We start from the raw sequence: 8,601 nt of genomic DNA, 5'->3' as shown, positions 1-8,601 counted from the left end.
TAGTTCTTTGAACTTGCTTTGCTTTGCTATATAGCAATTTGCATTGAGGTATAATCCCTTTTCTTCATGTAGTCTGGAAGACCTGGCCTGTTACTTGGCCAGGCAACTGTCTGAAGTCCTCCTTAAGAGGCAATGCTTGTGTGTGTTTACATTTGTCCCAAGCAGGAAAAGTCCTTCAAATAAGGCAATTGGTAGATCAAAGAGATAAGCAACCTATCTCCTACTATTCTGTGAGTCTTCTCCTTGCTCCCATTACATGGTTGTAGCATTGAGATCCAAACCCAAGATCTATTGAGTCAATAATCTGTGGAGAGAGTTCCTACTTTCTGAACTCCCACACCTTCTGATATTCAAATGCTCTCCCTGACCAGGGATAAGAGCAATGAGGCACACCCCTCATATCCTCTCATCTGCTTCACCTTAGCCCCTCAATGGCAAGGTTAAGAGCACCATTAACCCTATTCCAGTTGGCTTCAATGCCTAACCCTTTGTATGAGCCTAATTGTGTGTTATAGTGTGTGCTGAATGACTTCATTGATTGATCACTTACTTCATATACACATGTTTGCTTGCATGCTTTATGCATTTATCATCATTTATTGCTCATTAATGCATAACCATCTCATTTGTATTTGTGACATTATCTTTGTTGTTTACCCATTGAGGACAATTGTAAGACCATTCATTGGCCTTTGCTCCTATGATATGGAAGGATAGAGTGTAAGACCTCATTGGTCACTCATATCTTCTGTTGTTTTGTTTGTTTGCATGTGAGGATGCAATTATAAGTCCCTGTAAGTTGGCATTTGCTTTCCTATGATCATATGTTGCTTTGCTTGTTTGTATGTGAGGATACAATTGTAAGTCCCTGCAAGTTGGCATTTGTATTCCTAGGACCATACTGTGGAGGTTAGAGTAAGCCCAGATAGATTGGCATCTGACATCCATGTTTTGCTTTTGTTTGTTTATGTGAGGATGCAATTGTAAGTCCCTGCAAGTTGGCATTTGCTTTCCTATGATCATATGTTGGATATTGGTATAAGTCCAGACAGATTGGCATCCGGTATCCAAGTTTCATTTTGTTAGGAGATTAGTATAAATCCATTGAGTGGCCTCTGATATCCATTTCTGTTTTAGGAGATTGGTGTAAATCCATCTATTGGTATCCAGTATCCGCTTTTTGTTTGTGAGATTGGAGTAAGACCATTGAGTGGCATCCGGTATCATTTGTTTGATTATTTTGTTATTACTCATTGCCTATTCCAAAGGACACACTTGAATCATCTCCCATATGATCTCAAGAGGTGAACCTTCTAAGAAGTTTTACAATCCATCCTCATCCATTCATTCCCATTTTGTCCTAAACCTTTTCACACATCACTTTCAAACTTGAGATAGCTATTGTGCAAACGTCTTCATGCTTTTCAAACTAAAAACCTGGACCCCAAGTCCTTGACTTTTTTCAAACTCCATTTCATGATACTTCTTTTGAATTAATCTTAATCATACTTTGACCCCACTTTCATAATCACAATCAATTAACTTCACCCATTCACTTGTTTTGGCTTTGTCCATTGTTAATCTTTTCATGCATTAGCCATAGGTTTCAATTATCATTGTGGTTGATGTAAACCTCACCTTATCCTTAGTGAGTCGACTATAAGACTTCCGTACTGAAAACAGGGCTAACCCCTCTAGTACGTCGAAGCTATCCTCGCATGGTGGATGTTGGTCTTGGTCGAGTTTTCTCCCATTGATAATGAAAAGCCTCAGTGCTATTGTTTAAAATTGAATCCACCAACTTTTGGAAATCTTTTAGCCGAACTACGGCGTTTTGATCCTTACCTTTGATGGAAGGTACGTAGGCAACGGGTTCATCCGTTCAAACCCAATAAAAATTGTATATTCTTTTCTCATCATCCCAATCATGTTTGCACAATACTTATGTCATAACAAATAACAATTTTATACAACAAGTGTGAAAAGGGCTCCCTAGGAGTACCTAGGACGTAGTGGGTGCCTAACACCTTCCCATTGCGTAATTTACCCCTTACCCAGACACTCTGATCTTTTTATTAGTTTTCTACGTGTAAAACTTCTTAGGCTTTTGTTCGCTTTTTAGCCAGTCCTTTGGATAAATAAAAGTGCGGTGGCGACTCGAAATCTTTGTATACCTTGCTTATGATTTAATCAATAGATCATATAGCGACGAATACACCGCTACAGAAAAGTGGCGACTCTGCTGGGGAAAAATCGATCCTTGGTGGTATTGCCTACTTTTCACCCTTGTTGTGCTATATTATTATTTGTTATTTGACATATTTTTGTACAATTTGGGATAACTGTATTGATTCTAATGTTTGAATTGCTTGATATACAATTGCTGTTTGCTTTGGTGATCTGTGAGATAAGTTCTATACCCGAACTCGAGTGCACTCTAGGATAGGAGAATGGCATAGTCTTGTTGACTGGTGTGGAGTATTCCTTAGCCAGTTGACTTGCGAGCCCATTCACTTGGTGGAGGTCATGTTGGATTAATAATGTCACACAAGTTATTTGTGGTTAGGCATTATTCTTTCAATCATGTGTCGCAGAAGCCAAGGACCTTAGTTTACCAAACCCATCTTGGCCTATTTTTAGGACCGTAGTGCGGAGGTCGTTCAGATGTAAGTTCTGATACGATTGTCACGCGATACTACACTCATAAGAGTTTCTCTTGAGAATATTCTTGGAATACGAGTATTCGTTCCTCCGATAATATTCGAAAGATGGAACGATGATTATGGGAACCCCTGATAGAACATGTCTGGCAGGTTTAAACCCTAGTACACTCCCTTTGGATGGTTCTTAACCGAGACTCCATGCTCGTGACTCTCAACAAACCCGTGATTCGTGGTTGAGTCGTTCAGACACCGTTAATATCAATGGAACCCGGATCAGGTGTAAAACCTAAAATCCACCAAAGCGGCTGGTTGATATTAAGGATGTTCGAACCGGTTCATGTACCGTTAATATCAATGGAACTTGGGTGTCGATAAGGTGAAAACCTAAATCCACCAAAATGGATGATTGATATTAGGGATACAATGAGTTTTCCCACGACCTTTGTTTGGTGTGCCTTGCTTGATCCTTGAGTGTGATTGTTGCATTCATACATTCATGCATTCATCTGCATCCATATCATCAAAAAAAGAAAATTTTCAAGGAACTCAAAGGAGTTTATTGGCAAAAATTTTCAAACATGAAAAAACCGGGAAATTTTTTTTCACCTGATATATCTGATGAGATATTCTCATATATGATCAAAATGCTTAAATAATTTCAAAGTTTGCAAATAAAACCCTCGGGTTTCCTTTGATATAAAAACAAGCATATGCACAAACACTTCATGCATCATTTGCATAAGCGGGTGTTTTGTTCCGGTCTCCGGTCCTGTGGTCTGACCCTGCGACCTTCATTTATTTTGAAGACGCACTTTGACGGTATTATACCAGAGCCATCTCTGCCAGATTGAAGGATTATGTTGAGCAAGAGAATTGTGAACTCGAGGAGGATTTTGCCAGACTTAGTACTGTTGATGGATTTATTCCTGGTTAACCAATCCCGGGCTGGCATTGGCTTTTGTTCTGGGGCACTTAAGGAGCAAGGTTTGTTCGCAAGTGGAGGATTCATCCATGATGATCAACCTGAAGAGGAAGCTGCTGCTATCTTGGAAGAAGATGCAGAGGACCTGAACAATTTCATCATTCCTGGTGGTGTCTGCCACAATTGGGTCGCTGTGGATGTTCCTACGGTCATTCATAAATCAGCGTGATTTGTTCACTTTGTTTAAAACCCTTCTCCCATGCCAAAAGGAGAAGTGATGACATTGTTGGCAGCATTTAATACAATGATGTTTTCATTCAATTAATGCATTGTTAAACATTTATTTTTCCTTTGTTTTCACTTTTTGCTTTTGCATGAAATCAGTGATCACAAAAAACATGAAAAACAAAAAACAATCTTTTCATCTGCATAAATGATTTGCTTGTTTAAATATCAAAAGCTTTTCATTATCCAGAATCATTATGCAGGGATTTCTAAACCCATTGAACATAATGATCCAACGCCATCTCCCAATCTTGAATTCCTTGTATCCGAGGCAGAGGAAGATGATGTTGAAGGGGATTCCTGATGAAATTACCCGTCTTCTTGAGCACATGAAGAGGAGCTCATTCAGCTGTATCATGAGAATCGGCATAACAGTTAAACTGGGGCATTGCAAATGCAATCAAAAAAAAAAAAGAAAAAAAAAAGAAAAAAAGAGAAGAGGGTGAAAAATAAGAAAAATCAAAAATCAGGAAAATTTTTTCAAATCTTTTTCCAAAAGAAAAAAGAAAAAAATTATACCCTCAAGTCCCTAGTTGACTGATGCTGAATGGATTCAAAGTCGTTATGACCAATTGAATTTGATTGAAAAGAAGCGGTTAACTGCCATGTGCCATGGTCAGCTATATCAGCAGAGAATGAAGAAAGCATTCGATAAGAAGGTCAAGCCTCGTGTGTTCCGAGAAGGTGACCTTGTGCTCAAGAAAGTTTTGTCTTTCGCGCCCGATTCCAGGGGCAAGTGGACTCCAAACTACGAGGGTCCATATGTTGTTAAGAGAGCCTTTTCAGGCGGAGCTTTGATGCTTACAACAATGGATGGGGAGGATTTCACTCGTCCTGTGAATTCAGATGCAGTCAAGAGATACTTTGCCTAAAAAAAAAAGTATATGCAAATGAAAAAACAGAATAGCTCGCTAAGTTGAAAACCCGAAAGGGCGGCTTAGGCAAAAATGAGCGTCTCGGTGGAGAACCCGCAAGGGAAATCCAGGCAAAAATTAGAGACTTGAAAAAAATAGAATATTTGCATCCCGCTAGATTGAGTACCCCACCCTGGGGCAATCTAGGCAAAAATTAGGGATTTGGCAAGTAACTGCATCCTGACAAGACTTTCTGTTCACCAGTCGTCGTTTCGTCAGAAGATTCTCGACTCGTCGTCAACCGAAGCTTCGGATACATCGAGATTCAAATTGGTAGAGAAAGGATCATTATGTTCAATGTAGCCCTCTTCCAATATATATCACTGATTTCAAATTTGTACAGATCTATGGAGTCTTGCCATTTGCAGACTACCATTCCATCAAATCAATTTGAGCTTTTTATCCAATTATTTGCACTCTTATTTGTTTCAATTCAACAAATGTTTTGCATGTTTTAAATTGATAAAATATCATTGTTTTAAACAAATCAAATTTTTTCAAAATTGTTGTTTTAAACAAAGTGAACATTCACAAGATTGAAAGGATACTCAAAGAATATCTCAGTGCTTTCCCAAGGGTGGCATTATCTCCAACAGGTAAGACATTTGTTCATATTCCTGGTTTGGTGGTATCTTCTTTCTTCAGATCTTTGTTGAGGTTGTTCCTCAAACAAAGTTGTTGTTGGGGTTGTTCCCCGGTATAGTCGCAAGCAGAGTGTTGTGGAAGACTTCGTTTTCTCCAGCAGCAGTTCTCCCCAGCATGGGTGTTTCCTTGTGAGTTTCGGCGGTTGACTGGTTTGTCATCTTGGTGCCCCGTCACTTTCTCCAGTGGGTCGCCTGCCCCAGACTTTATTTGTCTCCTCAGCACAGTTATGAGTAGAGCTGTTATTGATATCCCCATCGGAGTCGCGAGCAGAGTTGTTGTCACTCTTCCCAGTGCAGTTGCCAGCGGAATTGTCTGTTTCCTCAGCACGATCGCTTTCTTTTTTAAAGACTCGGTAAGTCAGCGGTTTGATACCCGGTACTTTACCTTTTCCCCGGCGAAGTCGTCTGCGGAATTGTTGCTATCTCTCCATCAGAGTTTTTTCTCTTCAGCAGAGCAGGAATTATTTTCCTACTCAGTGGTTGATTTGGGTTGACATCCCAGTATATTACAACCATCTTTTCCTCAGCGTAGTCTGCAGAGCGTTTGTTGTGGCAGCTTTGCCTGTTGAATACTCCTTCAATCCCCTATATGGTCAGATGATGGCTCTAGCATCCAGAGAATGGATTGATTTCCCGACTGTTTGTGATCCCCAGTAGAGTGGCTTATATTGCAGAATCTACTTGTTATGATCAGTTTGCTGTGTATTCTCCCCAAGTAGAGTGGTTTGTTGCAGAATCTACTTGTTTGATCTGTCCTCCCTCAGTGGGTTGTTCCCCAAGAGAGTAGCCGACAGTTCTCCCCAGTAGAGCTGCTTATGCAGTTAGATTCTATTTGGATGATATCATTCTCCCTCAATGGGTTGTTCCCCAGCGGAGTTATGTGGATTTGCTTCTACAGCAGTTCGTGCTTGTATAACGCATTTTTTTTTGTTTCTCAGTTGACACTGGGATCCCCTGCAGATACTTTGGGACTTCTCTTGTTCCCCTACAGATTTGTCTTGGTGGCTGTTTTGCCTGTTGTGACTTTCTGTACCCTGATTGGGTTGTTTCCTGATATCTCTGATCCTCTGCTTCTTCAGCAGTACCCGCAGATCTTTGCTTGACAGCATATAGATCTCCGCAGATTGGCTCTCCAGCTGGTTTTTCCCCTGGAAGTATAATACCGGGCGTTTGATTCCTGGACCTGTTGTGTTAGAATTGTCTGTTTTGTCAGCATTCATCAAACATAAATCACGCATATTCATGCATATTCATAAAACATTCAGATATTCATGTTGCATTTCTTGCCATATATCCTTTGTTTGTTGTTCCCTGCAATGGGTGATACAGATCTTCTCTATAGATCTCCCCAAGCAGATGTCGGGTGTTATAAATCTCTCCATATAGAGTCAGCCCCATAAGCAGAAAATGTCTGTTGCCTTTCCTTCCGCAGTTCCCCACTGAGATATATCCTCGTGGATGACGGTTTCTTCTGTTTCCTCCCAACACATATATTGGGATGGATTTTCCTATTTGAGTTACATCCTCATTAGGACATGTCTTGATTCAGTCCGTCTTTTCGGATTATTCCCGAATTGGCTATTTGTCACAAGTCTTGTGCCTCCCAGTGGGTTGTTCTCCAGCGGAATGTTTTGGGCCTCTACCCTCATACCGGTAGTTATAAGTCCTATTTCCCCTGGCTTTCTTGACAGAATTTGTGGTTATACACCTTTTATTCTCCAGCCAGAGTGTTGATTTTCTACCTCATACCGGTAGTTGTAAATCCTATTTTCCTGCTCTTCAGCAGTTTGTGGTTTGTTATAAACCCTATTTTGGTTTCCCGTGAGGATTTGTGATTTGTTCTATCCCCACGCAGAGTTGTTGGTCTTCTACCCCGTATTCGGTAGATGTAAACCCTAATTTTGTGGTTATCCCCACCAGCTTTTGGCCTTCTGCCTACAAACCAGCAGTTGTAAGTCCTACCTTTTGGCCCTCTGCCTACAAACCAGCAGTCGTAAGTCCTATCTTTGCGGTTTTCCTACCTACGAACCGGTAGTCATAAACCCTGTTTTCTCCACTTGCAGAGTTAACTTTGTTGTTCATCCCAACCGATGACAATTCCCCCCTTGTGGTTATCTTCATCTAGTTCTTGATGTTGATTTTCCTTTGCTTGGATAAGTTGCTCAGATAAGCACTTATATCCCTAGCAAGTCTTTTGTGGATAATTGCCGTATGCTAGCAATTTTATCCCCAGCGGGTCCTTTCACCTTTTGTCAGTGATTATGTTCCCCGGATCATTGATTTTCATCAATGCATCCCAGCGAGTCTTCTTTCATTTACCCCATTTTGTTGGTAATGTTTGTTGCTCCCTTTGAATGGTCATCATTATATACCTAGTTTGGTATCCCGATGCCTTTCTTTTCGGTTGATTTATCCTTTATTAACCCAGTAACCGGTTGTGGATAATCTTCCTTTCGAGTATATTATTCACGGTCTGCCGGTAATGAACAATATATCTCATGCACTCTTCAGTCGAAGCCTTTTGTGTTTTCTTTGTTGAGTAAGATTCGTTATTTCCCTTTGCGGAGTCGAATATTTCTTGGTTGTCGGATAATTGCCGGATGCTTGCAATTTATCCCTTTGAGTTGTCTTTCGTTTACCCGGATGCTTGGTATCGATTGTCTCTCTTTTTGGTTAGTCACCTATTATATACTTCGGTATCTCTGGTGTCTTTTCCTTTCGAGTATATTATTCACGGTCTGCCGGTAATGAATAATATGTCTCATGCGCTCTTTAGTTGGAATCCTTTGTTGATTTTCCCCAGTTGAGCAAGATTTGTATTCTTTGTAGAATCGAATATCCATCCTTTAACCAGTTTGTGTTCTGGATGATGTGTGTTTTGGCATATATACCAACTCACGTTTTCGGTAGATCACCTATTATATACTTCGGTATCTCTGGTGTTTCTTACCATGCGAGTTTATTATCTACGTTCTGACGGTAGTAGATAATAAATCTCATGCGAGTATTCTTATCCACGGTCTGCCGGTAATGGATATTGTATCTCATGCACTCTTTGGGTTTGTGTCCCCAGTTGAGTAAGATTCGTATTCCTTGTGGAATCGAACATCCATCCTATAAACAAGTCTGCTGTTCTAGCTTTCTTCAGGATGATGAGTGTTTTGGAACACAAA

This window comes from Lathyrus oleraceus, chromosome 5 (genome assembly GCF_024323335.1).
Source record: "Lathyrus oleraceus cultivar Zhongwan6 chromosome 5, CAAS_Psat_ZW6_1.0, whole genome shotgun sequence".
NCBI lineage: Eukaryota > Viridiplantae > Streptophyta > Magnoliopsida > Fabales > Fabaceae > Lathyrus > Lathyrus oleraceus.
Note: the sequence above shows the minus strand (reverse complement) of the source record.